The 19772-nt window shown below is 46.5% G+C and overlaps 1 pseudogene across 1 annotated transcript; it reads right to left on the bottom strand.

Annotated features, from left to right (window-relative positions):
- Nucleotides 1-299: 299 nt before the first annotated feature.
- LOC308337858 (small ribosomal subunit protein eS4-like) lies at nt 300-18167 on the bottom strand (annotated as a pseudogene). The gene is made up of 3 exons: nt 18062-18167; nt 596-1299; nt 300-405 (listed from the first exon to the last, which is right to left on the bottom strand). The product of its transcript is annotated as a small ribosomal subunit protein eS4-like (transcript).
- Nucleotides 18168-19772: the final 1605 nt, after the last annotated feature.

Raw genomic sequence — 19772 nt, 5'->3', positions numbered from 1 at the left:
ATTATTCCATCTCGAATGCTCTTCTTTCCTTTTGGGTCTCAGTTCCGACCAATGTCTCTCTCTATGAAGAACTCATCTTAACGCTTCTTGGAAAGAATGTCTACTGGCAAAAAATTCCTTCAATTTTTGTTTGAGAAATTCGTTATCGTTCCTGGACTTTTGAAGGATAACGTGACTTGGTAGAGTTCTAAGCTAGTGGGTTTTTTCCTTTCAACACTTTAAATACAGCACTATAGCACTCCGACCTTTTTTTTTCCCCCCGTGCTGTATGATCTGTAATTAAGTATAAAGACTTCCCATCATGTCACCTGGAGACCATTTTTCCCACTGCTCTGTTTGGCTGCCAGTCTCTTGTTTCTCTTCAGCAAGGGTAAGGCGGATACCCTTCCCACAGGGAAGAGAAATGCATGGTTTTGTTTGTTTGTTTTTTAAAATTTGACAGAGAGAGACAGTGAGAGAGGAAATACAAGCAGGGGGAGAGGGAGAGGCAGAAGCAGGCTTCCCGCTGAGCAGGGAGCCCCACCCGGGGCTCCATCCCAGGACCCTGGGCTCATGACCTGAGCCGAAAGCAGATGCTTAATGATCCGAGAGAAACCCATGGTTTGTTGCCTTTGCCAATGACGAAAATGATGGAGAGCCTGGCGGCAAAGCTGTTGCCATTGGCATCTTTCATGTGAACGACATCAAAAGAACCACAGTGTCTCTGTCTGTTGGCGATCACACCAAATCTTCCCAGGTTAGCACCTCTGGTCACCATAGACAGATTACCAGGGTCAGACTTGATGAAAGCAGTAATCATTTCAGTCTGCAAATCAGTCCGAATGGTGTCATTCATCTTGAGGAGGGGATGGGGACCGCGGATGGGATGACACCATGGGTCACCACACAAGGGATTCCTTTTGTCCTCACAAAGTTCTGTCTCACTTTGACGGCTTACAGCTGGCCTCCTCAGGTGTAATCTGATAAGCAGCCAAGCGACCCTTGGTGTCAGATCAGACGGAAATCCTCCCCAGTGTTGTCAGCGCTGGTGACAGCCATAAGACCAGCAAGGTAAGTTATATCAGTTGGGACCTTGCCATGAATCTCAATAAAATGTTGGATACAAATCTTTACTTCACATCCTGTGAGGGCATACTTCAGTCCGGTCCTGAGGAAAACGATGAGAGGGAGACATTCTCTCAGCTTACGGGGCACCAGTAGACGGACGAGGGGCAAACACACCTGTCAGTGTATCCAGCGTCCAAGACTTGGAAACGGCTCTGTGTTTCCGGTGCTTCTTGGGAAGACAGGTGTGGGGCCCTAGGCATGGGAAGAGCTCACTCCAATCCTTTTCGTGCCTGCTCGGTTCTCAAAGGGAAACTACGTAATTCTCTCTTTGGGCCTCTGTAGGTAAGTTCTTTTCCTCTGGATTCTGTCCAATTTTCTTTTTTTGTCTGTGATTTTCTGCAGCTAAACTATGATATGCATGGGTGTAGATAATGGGGTCTTGGTCCTTTGCGGAGTCTGTGCCTGTGGGCTGTGACTGACCAGGGTTTCTCAGCTCCCTTACCCCTTAGGTGAGGCATGAAGGCTCAAGGGGGCTCCAGTTGGCCGTTTCCCTTCCCCTGGGTCCATTAGGCTCTGGTGAAACAGCTTCTTCTGAGGACAGAACTTGTTAAAACAACAGAGTACTCGGGTATGTTCCAAAATGGCTCCTCTTCCCCCTTCCCCTGCTGGAAGCATGAGGGGGTTTTTCTCTGGATCCTTCCAGTAGAGTCTGGAAGGGCTTCTAGAGGGAAAACACTGACGTGTGAGGGGGCCCCCCTGGAGTTCTTAACTTTCAAACTTGTCCACACTGAGCCTCCAGCAATGTGTTGTCCACAGTACCTTCCAGGTCCTGGTTCCCGTAGAGGTTTCTGCTCAGGTAAGTTGTGATTCTCTGTACCTACCTACCTACCTCTCCTAATCTGGGGTCAGCCGATTTGCCCTGTAACCTCAGTTCTCTGATGGATCTAAGAATAATTGTTGATTTTCAGTTTGTTCGGCTTTTTTCTTGTTGGGTGAATGAAAGCGACTTTTGGGGGCGCTTAGGTGGCTCAGTCAGTTAAGCAGCTGCCTTCGGCTTAGGTCAGGATCTTGGAGTCCTGGGATCAAGACCTGCTCAGGGGGAGTCTGCTTCTCCCTCTGCCCCTCACCCCACTCTTGTGTTCTCTCTCACTCTTTCTGTCTCTTTCTCAAATAAAAAAATAAAATCTTAAAAAAGAAAGAAAGTGACTTCCAATCTCTTTGCAAGCTGGAGGGAGACAGGAAGTCAAAACATGTCAAATGAATTCATTTTAACTGCTGTATGATGTTCCCTTGTGTATGACAATTATGTATCAATTGTCCTGCTGATGTAAATTTCAAGTGTTTCCAACTCTTTTTCTATTATTAATAGTGCTGTTATGAGCACCTTTTTGCATGTCTCTTTGGACACATGTGGATGAGTTTCTCCAAGATACATATTGGGACGTGAAATTGCTGAATTGTAATAATTCACGCTTATCTTGGACTTGACCACAGAGCGCCAAACTGCGCTCCCAAGTGGTCGTACCAACGTGCCCTCTCCAGCAGAGCAGGAGATTTCTTCTCACTAAATCCTCATCAGGGCTTACCATTGTCAGACGTGAATATTTCACCATCTGACAGGCGTGACGTAATATTTTGGGGGGGGTGTTGGTATGTTTTGTGAGCACTAGGGAGGCTCACTCACTGAAGCAAAGATTCCTGAGCCCCTGTCTTGTGCAGAACCCGGTCTGGACTTGGCTTGTGGGGGTGAACCCATGAACAAAAATAGACAAAGCTTCTGCCTTCGCTGCCCTCAGAGAAGTGTTTGTTCAGGTGTATGTGCAGAGTGGAGTGAGGAGTAAGGGGTTATCATGCACATAACTGAAGGCAGAGCCACGCAGGCAGAGGAACGGGCTCTCGGATGCACTGGTACCTCAGAGAGAACAGGAGGAGGTGAGCCCAGAGAGGGGAGGGGAGGGCCTGCTAATGCCGAGCTTCAGAGGCCATTGTACGGATTTTGCTTTTATTTTTTTCGAAGATTTATTTATTTATTTATTTGAGAGAGCAGGAGAAAGGGCATGAGTGGGGGGTGGGGCAGAGAGAGAGGGAGATAAGCAGACTCCCCACCGAGCACGGAGGCTGGCATGCGGCTGGATGGATCCCAGGATCCCGAGATGGTGACCAAAAGTGGAAACCAAGAGTGGGACGCCTAACCGACTAAGCCACATAGGACTTTGCATTTATCTTGAGCACTGCTGGGAGCCTACGGTGCTCAGGAGCTCACTGAATATGCCCAGCTCCTGGCCATCACAACAGAGCAGGATGACACTCTTTGGCTGTCTTAAGGATGTATCTGTCCATGTGACTAGTTCTGGCCACTGAGTCTGCAGAATTCACTTGGGGAGTATTTAATTACCAGTGATAATCTTCTAGGGCTTTTTGCTCCTCTGCCAAGGTGACCAGAAACCTCTAAGACAGTGTTCTGAGCTGTAAGCCCAAATCTCTGACCAGTGATGGTGATGAGCAGCTCCCTGTCACTGCCCGAGATGGACGTGGCACATGAGAAAGAAATGATCACTATTTTAAATCACTGAAATGTTGGGGTTATTTGCCACCACAACATAACCTAGGTCATCTGGACTGATACAGAGTCAAGTTGTCAAGTTTTGAGCAGCACCTACCCTTTCAAAGGATCACTGCTACCATACTGGGAAGAGACTGTGTAGAGAGACAATGAAGAAGCTACTGCCATAATCCAGGCAAAGGATGACAGCGACTTGGACCAGGATGGTAGTGGCAGGGGTGGTGAGGAACAGTCCACGTGTGGACATTGTTTTACATCAGGGCCAACAGGATTTTTCTGATGAATTGACTGTGGATATGGGAGACTCAAAGGTTTAATCTGAGCAACTGGAAAGGTGGAGTTGCTATTGACTGAGATGGGGAAGACCTTGGGTGGGGGAGGTGTTTAGTTTGGGGCATGTGAAAGTTAAGATACCTTAGACATCCAAGTGGAGACGTTGAGTTGGCCGTTGGGTATATGAGGTTCAGGAGGGAGGTCTGGGTTGGAGGTGCACACTGGAGAGCGATTAGCGATCGGGTGGTCTTTGAAGCCATGGCAGAGAGTGACATCAACAGGGGACTGAGGGGAGTTACAGAAAAGGTCAAGGACTGAGCCTGGAGGCTCTAACATTCAGAGGCTGGGGAGAAAAGGAGTCACTGAAAGATACTGAGACTCACCTGTGAGATGGGGGGAAACCAGGAGGATGGAGTGTCCTGATGGCCCAATAAAGAGCCTGTCAGGTAAGAGGCGGTCATCAGTTCTATCAAATGCAGCCAGTGGCTCAAGAAAGTGGGAGACTGAGAACTGGCTCTCTTCTTTGGCAATGTGGAGCTCACTGGTGACATCAGTAAGACAAGTTTTAGTGGAAGGGGTGAGTCAAAGTGAGGTTGGAGTGGATTGAAAGAGAAGGGCAAAAATTGCAGATAGGAAGTATAGACCATCTTTTTGAAGATGGTTTTGCTGCATAATGGAGCGAAAAAATGGGGAAGTAGACAAAGGTAAAGTGCAGCCAACAGAAGGCTTGAGGTCAGAGAAAAAACGTGTTATTTGTATCTTAATAGGAGTGATCCAGTGGGTGGTTTAAAAAAAATGACGTAGCAGAGAGAGGGGATGTGCTGAGCGATATTCATGAGCAATGGGAGGGGAGGGGTCAAAGCAGAGGGCCAGGCTTCCATAGGACCATTGGTGATTCATCCATAATAGCAGGCAGGAAGCCAGAGGGTGGGGTTCCAAGACAGATAGATAGATATGGGGAGTGGGCAGTCTGTGGATTTTCTCTGCTGATCACGTCAATATCCATGGTGACCTCAAAAGAAGGGAGGGGGTGTTGGAGGTTTGAGGCGAGAGGAACGGATGTGAGATTACTGGCTGGAGCACTGGGGAAGAAATGAGCCTGGGTAAGTATCCTATGATTGCCAAGGGCATTAAGAGTCCACTTGAGGTTTGTGGTCATGAATTTAAAATGAAACCAGGCAGTGTGATGCCAAACTCATTTGGCTGGCAGGTGCAGGTACCAAATAGGCAGCATGTTGGAATTATCACCAGGGTTGTGGCTTGGCTCAGGGAATGTTAGGAATTGAGGGGGCAAGCCGCTGAGGGTTTGCGTAAGGCAGAGGGTGCAGTGCTTGAGGGTGGGATGCAAACAGACACGGAGGAGAGAGAGGGCATCGAGTCACTGGGGATATGGTATTAGGACCAGCTCAGATTTGCTTTAGGAAGCCAAGAATCTGAATTCTTCTCAGACACAGATACACACCATTATGTATAACTGGTCTAATCCATGTTCTCAGAAAATACCTAAAATTAAAACAATACCTGTAGCTTTGTCTACTTCCCGTTGGTCTCTTTTAAGCTGCATTAACATTAATTAATATAAACATTATAGGGCAAAGAACTTACTTTAAACGAGATCTGACAATATTTTAGTGATTTTAGGTAGTTTCTTTCCCTAAAGTCCTATAATCAACTTCATTCAAAAGTTTTCAAAGATTTAGGGCGCCTGGGTGGCTCAGTGGGTTAAGGCTCTGTCTTCGGCTCTGGTCATGCTCCCAAGGTCCTGGGATCAAGCCCCGCACTCGGCTCTCTGCTCAGCAGGGAGCCTGCTTCCCCCTCTCTCTCTGCCTGTCTCTCTGACTACTTGTGATCTCTGTCTGTCAAGTAAATAAATAAAATCTTAAAAAAAAAAAAAAGTTTTCAAAGATTTATACCTGAATGCGGTCAGTGCCAAAGGTCAGATTATTGGCTCTAAGTGAGCTCAGTCTGACACTGAGCTAGGCAGTGTCCACAGCCCACCCTGAGGGCTCTACATGCATTCTTTCATCCCAGCACACCCTTTCGTCGTGCTTGGACAGACAGGCTTATCCTTGCAAAGCTTACATTCTAGCAGGCCCTAACGATAGGTGCACAAATAAGGAAGTGACGGAGTAAGCTAGTTTATCTCAAAACACTTTACCAGTGACCTTGAGCCCTGAATCCAAGGGCCATTAGGAGAAATCCAACTTTCTCTTAAAATGTAATTAATAATAAACTCTCAGTCAAATCACTGTTCCGGCCTAAAAGGCCACGAGGCTAAGCAGTTGTTTGCTGTCCTGCTATATTAATCTGCTAATTAATTAATTTAAGCAGCTTAAACTGTTAAGGCAAAAGAAATGGGCAAGTCCAAATGCAGTGAGCCCAGATCGTTTATATGGGTCCATCACCTTCGGTTCACAAAGGGGCAGTTCCCCCTGGAGGTAAGGATGCTCACCCCCAATGTGGCTACATTTAGAGTTGGGCCTTCAGCAGAGGCGATTAAGGGAAAGTGAGGTCTCAAGGATGGGGGCGGATCCAACAGGACTGGTGTCCTTGTAAGGCGAGGAAGCGACATCAGGGATGGGCGCACATAGGAGAGGCCCCGTGAGCACCCAGGCAGAAGGCAGCCACCCATAAGCCAGCGGGACAGACCTCAAGAGAAACCAGCCTGGCTGGCCGCTCTATCTCAGACTCCCAGCCTCCAAGACTGCGAAAATAAGATTTTGTTGTTATACCATCCAGTCCGTGGTATTTTGTATGTGAGCCCTAGCAAATTATATCAGGACATTGTGCTAACTGAAAGAAGCCAGTCACAACAAGGCGAACACTGTTTGATTTCCCTTGCATAAGGTACCGAGAGTGGTCACATTCATGGAAACAGACTATGGAGTAGTAGTTGCCAGGGGCTGGAGGAGAGCAAGAGGGGGAATTGTCGTTTCATGGCTACAGAGTTTTCATTTTGCAAGATTTCACCTTGCAGAAGGAGGCTGGTTGCACCACACCGTGACTATGCTCAACACTCCCGAGCTGTGCACTTCTCCATGATTAAAATGGGAAATTTCATGTTCTGTGTGACCACAATTAAAACACACACACACACACACACACACACACACACACACACACACACACACGCTGTTAGAAGGATCATCTGTGTGTGTATTCAAACTGCCAAGATGGGCGCCTGGGTGGCTGAGTCATTAAGCGTCTGCCTTCGGCTCAGGTCATGATCTCAGAATCCTGGGATCGAGCCCCGCATCGGGCTCCCTGCTCGGTGGGAAGCCTGCCTCTCCCTCTCCCACTCCTCCTGCTTGTGTTCCTTCTCTTGCTTTCTCTCTCTCTCTGTCAAATAAATAAAATAAAATAAAATAATAACTGCCAAGAATGAAGATGTGAGAGACTGAGTGTCTCTCTTCTTACTGTTTTCTGTTTACTGGACATAAAGATTCTTTTTCTGCTGATTGTCTGTTCCTATCCTTCCCTGACTTTTCTGTTGGGTGATTGCTCTTTCTCCAATAGATGTAAAAGCTTTCTTGCTATAGTCTTATCACTAATCCTGTCATGGTCACGGGAATTACAATGACCTTTGCCCAATGTGTGATTTCCTCTAGTTTTAATGTAAATGATTATAAGAAGTCTTTAATATTATTTTAGTCAAATGTGTCACTGTCCCGTTTGTGAGTTTTAGGACTTGCTCAACAACTTCTATTTTATCCTAAATTTGGGCGCAGTTTTTTAATTGAGTCTTTAACCCATACTGTTTGATTTCTGTATTGGGTTCAGTTGTGCATGTACTTGAGTATGTTATTGGGGGCTTCTTTTTTTTTTTAAGATTTTATTTTTATTTATTTGACAGAGGGACACAGAGCCAGAGAGGGAACACAAGCAGGGGGAGTGGGAGAGGGAGACGCAGGCTTCCCGCCATGCAGAGAACCCCATGCGGGGCTCCATCCCCAGACTCTGGGATCATGACCTGAGCAGAAGGCAGCCGCTTAACGACTGAGCCACCCAGGCGCCCCTACTGGGGGCTTCTAAAAGAAGTTTAAGATTGATTTTGTTTTATTTGAGAAAGGCGGGGGGAATGTGTGCGAGCACAAGCAGGGGGAGGGCCGGGGAGGGGAGAGAGAGAATCTCAAGCGAACTCCATGCTGAGTGCGGAGCCCATCTCACGACCCCAAGATCATGACCTGAGCCAAAATCAAGAGTCAGACACCCAACCGACTGCAGCACCCAGGCGCCCCTAAAGGTACCTGTTTTAAAATGTATTGAGACGCGCCTGGGTGGCACAGTCCGTTGGGCGTCTGCCTTCGGCTCAGGTCGTGATCCAGGGACCCTGAGATCGAGCCCCATGTGGGGCTCCCTGCTTGGTGGGGAGGAAGCTTCTCCCTCTGCCTGCTGCTCCACTTGGCCTGTGTTCTCGCTCTCTCTCTCTTTGAAATAAATAATTAAATCTTTAAAAAAAAAAGTATTGAAATACTTAATTGCTAAGGTTCGGTTTTACTCAATTGTTCATGTTTTTGACAAAAGCCATTCCAAAGGACACCATCCCTGTCAGGCACATCAAGAATGCTGCCGACACCATGGGCCCTTCCACAGTGAGGAGCTCGGCCAGAGTTCCTGAGGAAGCAGCAGCTCTAAGCCTGGGGGATTGGCTGCACAGTGCGGGGGACACCCTTCACCCCTTCGCTGCTACATGCACCCACAGGGCACCAGGGACCAGGACAGGGTTGGGCCTTCAAGGAATGAACTGGGCCAAGTAGGTTCGCCTGTCTGGGGAATTTTAAACAGGAAGCACTGAAGTCTTGAGGTGGTCGGCAAAAGCTGGAGAAGCCATGAGAGGCCACAGGGAAGCCACAGTCAGGAAGAAGCTGAGATGATGAGAAAGCAGACACTGAAGAGAAGAGAAGCTACACGACATGGGGAAGGGTGAGGAGCCCGGCAGGCAGGCGGGAGAGAGAATGGGAAGCAGTGACAATGTCCTGGGGCCCCCGACCTTTGTGTGGTTTCGCCTCTAGTCCCATAGCTCTTGATGTCACTCGGTTTGGCTTTGCCTGGGCTCCCATCTCCTGTTACTTGACATGCTGCATGAGTCTCTCTTTCCTACAACACAAAGAGCAGAGATAAAATGCTCTTTATAAAAAAGTTAATAGGCTTTTCCTGAGTAGTTTTAGGTTCACAGCAAACTTGAGCAGGAAGCAGAGGTCCTATGCACCCATACCCCTTCCCCCCTACTCCAGTCTTCTCTTATTAACAACTTGCATTAGTGTGGTCCATTTGTTTAACTGATGACCCAACATCAATATATTATTTATTAACTAAAGTCCATAGTTTACAGTAGGGTTCAATCACTTTGTGTTTTATAGATTCTGTGGGTTTTATTTATTTATTTTAATATTTATTTACTTGAGAGAGAGCGAGCGAGTGAGAAAAGACAGAGCATGAGCTGGGGGAGAGGCAGATGGAGAGGGAGAGGCAGACTCCCTGCTGATCAGGGACCCCCCCCCCGCCCCCGATGTGGGGCTCAATCCTAGGACCCCAGGATCATGACCTGAGCTGAAGGCAGATGCTTAACTGACTGAGCCAGCCAGGCGCCCCAATTCTGTGTGTTTTAGCAGACGCATAATGACATGTATCCACCCTTATAAAATCACACTGAATAGTTTCACTCCCCTAAAAGTCCCCTCTATTTCACCTGTTCAGCCTTGTCTTTTCCCTATCCCTGGGAACCACTGATCTTTTCATTTCCTGTTCTAGAATGTCATTTCCAGAAGGTCGTACAGTTGGAAGCACACAGTAACCTTTTTCGGATTGGTTTCTTTCACTTAGTAATGCCTGTAAGGTTACCCCATGCCTTTTTATGGCTTGATAGCTTGTTTTTTTTAAGGGCTGAATAATATTCCATTGAACGGATGCAACATAGCTCGTTTATCCATTCATACATTGAAGGGTATTTTGGATGCTTTCAAGCTAAAATGCTCCTTTTTATTTTTTTTTAATTTTTTAAAATATTTCTTTTTTTTAAAAGATTTTATTTATTTATTTGAGAGATCACAAGTAGGCAGAGAGGCAGGCAGAGAGAGAGGGAGAAGCAGGCTCCCTGCTGAGCAGAGAGCCCGATGTGGGGCTCGATCCCAGGACCCTGGGATCATGACCTGAGCCGAAGGCAGAGGCTTTAACCCACTGAGCCACCCAGGCGCCCCTAAAATGCTCCTTTTTAGATTAAAGAGAGAAAAAAAGAGATTAAAGAGAGGAATTATTCTGGAAATTGGAGTATTACAAGGAGACATTTGGGGTTGATATTTGAATTTAAGATGCCTAAAGTGGGGGTGCCTGGGTGTCTCAGTGGGTTAAGCATCTGCCTTCAGCTCAGGTCGTGATCTCAGGGTCCTGGTATCCAGCCCCACATCAGGCTCCTTGCTCAGTGGGGAGCCTGCTACTCCTTCTCACTCTCCCTCTGTGCTTTCTCTTGCAAATAAATAAATAAGATCTTAAAAAAGAAAAAGATGTCTTAAGTGTTGAATGAAAAGGAGGCAGGCATTAAATTGAGTCCCCCAGACATGTCCAACATAGACGCTGAAGCTTGGATGGCAGAGGGTGAATTTTATTTCCTCTGGTTTACAGAGTTTCTTGCCTGTTTGTTCTGTTTGTAAATATGCCTTAGATTGAAGAAATGAATTTTGGTGGCAGATAGCACCTGTTTCATCAATGTTTAAGATTAAATTTTTGGGGTGCCTGGGTGGCTCAGTGGGTTGAGCATCTGACTCTTGATTTCGGCTCAGTTCATGGTCTCCAGATCCGAGGATCGGGCCTCGCATCGGGCTCTATGCTCAGCGTGGAATCTGCTTGTCCCTCTCCCTATGCTCTCCCCCCCCCCCACTCATGTTCTCTCTCTCAAATAAATAAATAAAATATTTTAAAACAGATTAAATTCTGGATTCCCAAATAAAATGTTAGAATCTGAAATTTATTTCCTGTGGACTCTCCCTTCTGAGGGCCCCTTTGTGAGCCGGTCCGCGCTGCCGTGTTTACCAGTCAGACAAAATAGGGCTCGTGGATAATTTTTAACTCCCCATTACTGTGCCCTTATTCTCGCCAGAAGACCACATCTTTCCTCCAAGGTAAATCTAAGTCATTTACCGAAGATGCGGAGGAAATGTTTATCTTGAAATGCAGCTTCCCCCAGGGTGGAATTCGCTGGCTCTCTGGCTCGCTCGGCTAACAGTGGACAGCTGTTTATAACGGGAACTGTGCAATAGCACGTCTCAGGGAGATGGCAGGCAGACAAAGGAGGAGGACTGCGAACGATCAAACTTGGAATTGGGCCAGGAGAATGAAAATCAGCATCTCCTCCCCTTCTTTCGCAAAGCCCTGAGAGACTCTTCAATGACCACGTGTGGTCAGAAGTCAGATGTTGGGTTTCGATCTTATCCAGAAGGCGCCCATTGCCCCCGGACACCAGGCTGTGGCCTTGGCTGGCTAAGCGTGACTCAGAGAAGAGCGTCCTTCCGCTGGATCTGATGCGGTTCCGTGGAGCAGGGTTGCCTTGGGATCTGTCTGTAGGTGTGCTGGTGTACAGACCCACTTCTCCTTTGGTTCAAAGAAAATTCACTGGAGCCTGGACTTGAACGGAGAAACCTCACTGTTCTCCATAGTCCGTCACATGCACACAAAGGAAAGGGGCTACGAGTTTTGGAAACCGGTTTCCCTTTTGTACACGTCTGCATGCGTGACTCGTGCCTCCCTAATTAGTGCCATAATCACCCATTTCTCCATTTCAGTTCCGTGCGGGGACTATCGGGGGTCACTTACTTGGCCTGAGGGAAAGCACTGGGATTCCGATTTCCAACACATGACGAAGCGAAACCCCACGGTGGGTGACCCAATGTGTGCTGAGTGCCCAGAGACATACCACGGCGGGGAGTGCTCGGCCCTACCCTTGCTCAGTCTGAAAAAGTGCGAGGGGAGACCGCCGAAGCTTGTGTCGGCCGGCATGCGCACCGCAGAAATGTGGAAGGCCGTCTCAAAGAAAATGCCTGGAAACAAGCTTCAGTCTGTTAGCAGCCTTGATGAAGCACCCTCGTTTTGCTGAAGGCATTTTGGGGGAAAATAATTTACTTGTTCTAAAGCTCGAGTACTTCTGGTGAATTATGAAGGCTAGTTACCAGCCATATGTTCAAAGGACTTGAATTCTTTTTTTTTTTTAAATTATAAAAATTATACATACTTGATAAGAAGAGAAAAAAATCAAACAGAACAGAGTAGAATGAAATCAAAAGTCTGTTTCCTGTTCCCTCCTTACTCTTCATTCCATGCCCCCTGGCCTCACTTGAAACATTTTCCTGGTGACTATGTTTTTAGACATCTTTGAAGCATAGACAAATTTGTTCTTCTAAAAATACAATTAGGGGGTGGCTGGCTGGCTCAGTGGGTAGAGCATGTGACTCTTGATCTGGGAGTTGTGAGTTCGAGCCCCATTTTGGGTGTAGAGCTTACTTAAAAAAATACAAATAGAACTATACTTTGCATAATTGTTTTGTGACTTGCTTTTTTCACTTAGGTCTGAATCCTGATTATCATTCCATATCAATTCAGACTTACCTAATCCTTTTTGAAAGTTATAAAGTATTCCATTGTATGTTTGTACTATAATTTATTCAAGTGTTCTTTGTTGATGGATGTTTGGATTTTTCCTGTTTTTCACTATTATAAACAATGTTGCAATTATATATGTGTTTGTGTATATTTCCGTACATTTATGCAAGATTATTTGTAGAATGACCTTCTAGAAGTGGAATTTCCAGGTCAAAGGATATGGATATTTAACCTTTCCATAGGTAGTTGCCAAATTGTGTTCTAAAAAAGGGACTGATTACATTTTTTTTTTTTTTTAAAGATTTTATTTATTTATTTGTCAGAGAGAGAGAGAGAGTGAGCACAGGCAGACAGAGTGGCAGAGGGAGAAGCAGGCTCCCCGCAGAGCAAGGAGCCCGATGCGGGACTCGATCCCAGGACGCTGGGATCACGACCTGAGCCGAAGGCAGCCGCTTAACCAACTGAGCCACCCAGGCGTCCCGGGACTGATTACATTTTTACCAACAGTGCATCACAGTACTTGTTTTCCTCAGGCTTATCAATACTGGGTATTATGAAGTTAAAAATATTCCCTAATCTGAGAGATGATTTTAATTTGTACTTACTTTATATGACTTTATATGTTTATTGAACACATTTCTCTGTGAATTTTTTGTTCATATATTTCTTTCCATCTTCCTGAATTTTTTTTTCTTACAAATCCGTAAGAGTTAGTTGTATTAAGGAAGTTAGTATTTTAGGGGTGCCTGGGTGGTTCAGTTGGTTAATTATCTGCCTATGGCTCAGATCATGATCCCGGAATCCCAGGCTCCCTGCTCAGCTGAGAGTCTGCTTCTCCTTCTGCCCCTCACCCTGCTCTCCGGCTCTCTCTCACTCTTTCACTCTGTCTCGAATAAATCTTTTTAAGAGAGAAAGGGAGTGAGAAGAGAGTACGAGTCAAGTGTTAAGTAGGCAGAGCGGCAGGCAGAGGGAGAGGAGAAGCTGGCTGTCCGCTGAACAAGCAGCCTGATGCCGGGCTCCATCCCAACACCCTGGGATCATGACCTGAACTGAAGGCAGACACCCAACCGACTGAGCCACCCAGGCACCCCAGTAAATAAAATCTTTTTTTTTTTTTAAGATTTTATTTATTTGACAGACAGAGATCACAATTAGGCAGAGAGGCAGGCAGAGAGAGAGGAAGGGAAGCAGTCTCCCCGCTGAGCAGAGAGCCCGATGTGGGGCTCGATCCCAGGACCCTGGGATCATGACCTGAGCCGAAGGCAGAGGCTTTAACCCACTCAGCCACCAAGGAGCCCCTAAATAAAATCTTTTAAAAAAATAAAATCTTTAAAGAAAAAAGGAAGTTAGTACTTTATGACAGGTGTTTTTTTCTTGGATTGTTGTGATGTCTTTTTGTGCCTTACAGAGATGTAAAATATGCATGCATAAAATTTATTGGTGTTTTTCCTTTATGGCTTCTGGGTTTCCTGTCATTCTTAGAAAAGACTTCTTCAATCCATGATTTGAAAAAAATTTGCTACTCCTCTAGTTACTTTCATGGTTTCATTAAAATAATCACAAAATATCTGATATACACAAAAGAATAAACATAAACTGTATGTGGGTTACAAAGGAAAGTAATAAAATAAACTCCTAAACTCAACCTAACAAATAGCAGTTCAGTGGGTCTTACAGGATCCTGTAAGAGACCGTGGTAAAGTCTCTGCAATTTTTTAAAGAGATTTTTTTGAGAGAGAGAGAAAGAGAGAGAGCGAGAGCTGGGAGATGGGAAGAGGAGAGGGAGATGAAGAGAGCAGACTCCCTGCTGAGTGTGGAGCCCAGTGCAGGGCTCGATCACATCACACCAAGACCATGACCTGAACTGAAATCAAGAGCTGGATGCTTAACCGACTGAGCCACCCAGGCACCCCACTGCCTTTTTTTTTTTTTTTTAAAGTGATCTCTACACCCAGCATGGGGCTTGAACTCATGACCCTGAGATCAAGAGTTGCATGCTCTACTAATTGAGCCAGCCAGGGGCCCCCTCAGTGGTTTCATTTTTTACATTTAAAAAATGTCCATCTGTAATTTGGGGGGAGTGAAGGGTTTAGGAATAAAAAATCTAGTTAAAGAATTTTTTCTTTTTTTTTTTTAAGATTTATTTTTTTATTTATTTGAGAGAGAGAGACAGAGATCACAAGTAGGCAGAGAGACAGGCAGAGAGAAAGGGGGAAGCAGGCTCCCTGCTGAGCAGAGAGCCCAATGTGGGGCTCGATCCCAGGACCCTGAGATCATGACCCAAGCCAAAGGCAGAGGCTTAACCCACTGAGCCACCCAGGGCGCCCCAAGAATTTTTTTTCTTAAAGATATGTTTGAGAGAGAGAGAGAGAGAGAAAGAGAGAGAGAAAGCAGGTGGAGGGGCACAGGGAGAGGGAGAAAGAGAACTTTTGTTTAGGTATTATTTATTTATTTGAGAGAGAGAGAATAGGCAGGGGGAGCAGCAGAGGGAGAGGGAAAAGCAGGCTCCCCAGTGAGCAGGCAGCCCCACTCAGGGCTCTATCCTGGGTCTCCAGGATTGTGACCTGAGCTGAAGGCAGACCCTTAGCCAACTGAGCCACCCAGGTACCCCAGAGAAAGAGAATCTTAAGCAGGCTTCACGTCCGGGTCCATTGCGGAGCTGGAGCTGGATCTTACAACCCTGAGATCATGACCTGAGCTGAAATCAAGTGTTGGATGCTTTTTTTTTTTTTTTTTTTTTAAGATTTTATTTATTTATTTGACAGAGAGAGATCACAAGTAGGCAGAGAGGCAGGCAGAGAGAGAGGAGAAAGCAGGCTCTCCACGGAGCAGAGAGCCGGATGCGGGGCTCGATCCCCGGACCCTGGGATCATGACCCGAGCGGAAGGCAGAGGCTTTAATCCAGTGAGCCACCCAGGTGCCCCAAGTGTTGGATGCTTAACCAACTAAACCACCCAAGTGCCCCTAAGGAATTGTTTTTTCTGCATTTTTTCCCTATATAGTTTTCTGGTTGTCCCAATGTCATTTATTAAAGAATTCTTCTTTCTCTTGTTTCTTTTAGATAATGGTATTATGTCTCTGATGTGACCTCTGTATACAAAATGAAATCACTTCTACCTATAGTAGGACACATAAAATGACTAACAAAAGTCCTTGATATTTTCAAATTCAATAACCAAAGTAATCCCCATTTTCTAAAGCTTGCTGAAAAGAGAATAAGGAAATTCTTTCTAATTTCATAGTGGGGAAAAAAAGACCTACTAGATATTTGACCTCATTCACCTTGATCCAGTCATTTAACTTCTCCAAGCCCCAGTTTCTTGACCTTTACGATGGAGATAATAATACACCTCATGGGCTATTGTCAGGACTAAGTGGATGAAGGAATACAACATGGTTTGCATGGCACTTGGGATGTAGTAAGCTTTCAGTCAATGGTTTAATAGTTGTCTTTATTAAGATGTATTGTTATTACATTATTAGCCTCTCAGGAAGGCCATTCTCTCCAGCTTTATGGCTGGGCCACAGTTCTTGCATGGGCTTGTAGTTAAAGAGATCTAGTTTGCTAATTTTATGGTGCAATACCATAATATTATGCTTTGTAGCAATGTGAAGTCTTGAGACTTTTAAATCTACATTTTATTTTGAAGTAGGCTCTACATCCAATGTGGGGCTTGAACTCAGGACCTGGAGATCAAGAGTCACATGCTCTTCCAACTGAGCCAGCTAGGCACCCCTTAATCTACATCTTTTTTTTTTAAGAGGGAAGAGAGAAGGTACAGAAGGAGAGGGCGAGACGGAACCTTAAGCAGACTGCCGGTTGGGTGCATACCCTGTTGTGGCGTTTTCTGGAGCTCGGATCCTACAACCCGGAGACCATGACCCGAGCTGAAATCAAGAGTCAGATGCTCAACCAACTGAGCCAGCCAAGCACCCCATATCTCCATTTTTATAGATAAATGAAAGTAATGGCAAGCCCTAATACTATGATAAATATGGTTGACTGGTCTTGAGAGCCTTTCTCCTCCCTGCTAAATGGTAGTGTAGGATCAGGCACCTTCCGAAAAACTGTTGTCCATTTGCCCACCGCAGGGCTGAACCTTTATTAGAAAGACCGCTCGCTCTTGTAAGTGTGGATTGTGATCGACACTGAAGCCATCTAATACACTTTACTCCTCGTTATTTCCAAAACTGATGTTGAATAGTTCCCATCCATATCTAGGATGTCCGGAGCCGTTTACTGAATTTATTATGTCGTAAGATTCAGTTCTCACATTATTAGATATATAATGAGGTATTAACTACATTTCCCATTTCATAGCTGAAGGAATTGCAGCAAGAGAGGGTTTTTCTTGCTGTAAGTTACTCAGAAAGGAAATGGCAAAGACCCATTTGTTTTTAGATCTCTTGGGTCACAGTCCAATGATATCTGCTAGTCCAAGTTATTCTTAAAAGAAACTGCTGGATGTGGAGATTGTAATCTGAATAGATATTCCAAAGAGAAAATTATCACTTTATTTGAAATAGATGAGTGAATTATTTTGCGCTGTGTTCTATCCCTTAATTATTCTATTATATACAGATCTGAACTCCTTCAGGGAGAGTGTATGGTATAAGGACACCAAAAAGCATTTACAGTATATTAACAAACCAACAATAGGTTGATGATTCGACCTGGATTCATGCCAGGGTGTGTGAAAGAACTCAATAAACATGATATGCATTTCAAAAACTGCTAGTCATAATTAAAATTTCCAAACCCCTCATTCCTATAAATTATATTAAATAGAATATGAGCATTTGGCCTGCCCCTCACTCCCCTTACAGCACCGCAGACCCTGTGATTACAAGCCTTTTGGGAAGTAGGACAGAATACTAGGTTTCTCAAAGGAAAAAGGTGGTATTTGGATTTTTTTTAAAAAAAGGTTTTATTTTTCAAACTTACGGCATAGGGTTGTGCACACTGCTCTCTCCCTAACATTCCTTCTGCGACTGGGGTTCTAGTCCCTTCTTTATTCCTTGGGGAGATTTTCCAGGCTTTTCCTCTTTATTATATTCTTTTCAAAGAAGCAGCGCGACCTGCGAATTTCGTTTTTCTCTTTCTTAATTAATCTTCTGCCGTAGACTTATTTTGAAAACGTTCATTCCCATCAGAATTTCTTAAGAGTCCTTAAGCGAATCGTCGGAACCCACTCCGTGTCCCCGCTCCCAGGAATATGAGTCCGCGTCTGAAGTGGCTGAAAACGCGAACTGGGACCCTGGTAATAGCAAGGGCAGCGGGACTCCGGCCGGTCGCGCCCGTGGGACCAGCCCGCAGCGCGCCGCGGCCCCGGCTCCGCACAAAGACGCGCCCCGGCGGTGGGGGGAGAGGGCCCAGCCCACCGCCGCCCGGAGCGCGCGCTCGAGCCCGGCCCGCGGCGTCGGCACAGCCCGGCCGCTCCCCTCCTTCTCTCCTGCTCTTTTTATTAGAAAGAAAAAAAAAAGAGAGAGAGAGAGAGAGGAGGGGGGAGAGAGAACGAGAGAGCGCAAGAAGTCCCGCCCCTCCGCCCGCCCTCCGCCTCCCGTTGGCCCGGCCTCCGCGCGCGTCACGTCGGGACGCGCCAATGGCGAGGCGTGATACTGCGAGGTGGGCCGGGCCCGAGCGCGGAGTGGGCGGCGGGTCGGTGCAGCAGCCCCGCAGCGGCTCGGCCACCATCGCCGAGGCGCCGCTGCTCCCACAGACGCTCGCGAGCCGCCCTCCGCGCTTCCAGCCTCCTCTTCCTCCCGCACGCCCGAGACGCTCGCCCGCCTTGGGTCTCGCCCCCGCCTCCGCCTCCCCCGTGCTCTCCCCTCGCTCGCCTCCTATATTGTCTCTGCCTCATTTTCTCTCCTAGTTGAGGAAAAAAAAAAAAAATCATCATCCTCAGGGAGCCCCTCGCCCTCAGAAAAACAAAACCAGACATGATCCTGGGCTCCCGCTTCTGAAGGACTGGTCGAGCGAGGAGCAGGGAGCTAGTGGAGACCGTCCCAGAGGTCACGGGAGGGAAGCCCCCGCAGCCCCCGGCCCTGTCCCCGCGGCCGGCCCCTCCTCGGCCCGAGCCCGGCGGTCCCCAGCCCCGCGGGCCTCCCGCCCCGTCCCCCACTTTCCCGGGAGCCGGACGAACACACCTCCATTGATGGTGTAGCGCATTCGGGGAAGGTAAGTCTCCAACTTGCCTGCGCGTGGCAGCTGCCTTCTCTCCTGGCCGCTCGACTTAGGGACGGGCGTGGGGCGGCAGGGGGTCGGCATGGACTCCGCGGTCCGTCGGGAGCCAGGAAGGGGAGGCCGGCGTGCGAGCCGCGCGCGTCCGGGGGGACGGGAATAAAGGGCCGGGGACTTCTTCGGCCCTGCCGGGGCCAGGTAACTGTCCCGCTCGCCTGCCGACCCCGGTTCTGTCTTTGCTGCTTATTCATGATCTTGTCGGACTTGTCTGAGGTTAAAACCTGTTTCATGTGACTAAATTACTGGCTGAACTGGGGGTTGGGGTGGGGGGAAGGAAAGGAAGTGAAAGACCCAAACTGTAAATTTCTTGAATGTTTGTGGATTTGGGGGTCTTGGGGGAGGGCTTTTCTTAAAGTAGTATTTTCACAGTAGGGAAAGGGTCCTTCTTTGTGTTCTAAATCTCCAGTTCTTTGCTGTGTGTGATTACTAAATTATGAAACCCCAAATCATTTGCAGCAGAATGGGATTCTTACTACCATGTTTTGAGTTCTGCTCCCTGAAAGAAAGTGACTTCTATTTTTATTTTTTTAAGGTTTTGGAAAGAAGAGAGGTAGTTTTACATAGATTGTGTGTGTGTGTGTGTGTGTGTGTGTGTGTGTGTTGGGAGGGGAAAGTATTGCAGGTTTCCTTTGAAACTGGTTGCTTGAGAAGTTGTTGAAAGGAAAACAAAATGATTCATTGTTGAATTGTCATTTTCCTCTGCCTCTTTTCCAAGGTTTGCTTACAATTTTTCTGGATTACAGACTTCAAACATTGATTTAAGCAAAATGTGTCCTTGAGAAACTGGGTGCTTTAAATGTTTCAGTATGTGTTGCTATTTTAAGGGACATTTAGAAAGTAGTTTTGTATGAATCCTGAAATAGCTTTCCCCAAAGCAAATTTTTAAACACAAAAAAAGGTAACTAGTAAAAGGGAAACTTGGTGAATTACAAAACAAACATTTTGGTGTAACATAAATTAATGCATCCTCTGTTTAGATATGGAACAGTTTTGATAATTGCTTTCCATGTAAAGAGAGACCTTTTTGTCTGATGTACACTGGTTTCTTTAGTCTCAGTC

This window comes from Martes martes (assembly GCF_963455335.1).
Source record: "Martes martes genome assembly, contig: scaffold_120, whole genome shotgun sequence".
Classification (NCBI taxonomy): Eukaryota; Metazoa; Chordata; class Mammalia; order Carnivora; family Mustelidae; genus Martes; species Martes martes.
This window is presented reverse-complemented; position numbering and strand designations above follow the sequence as displayed.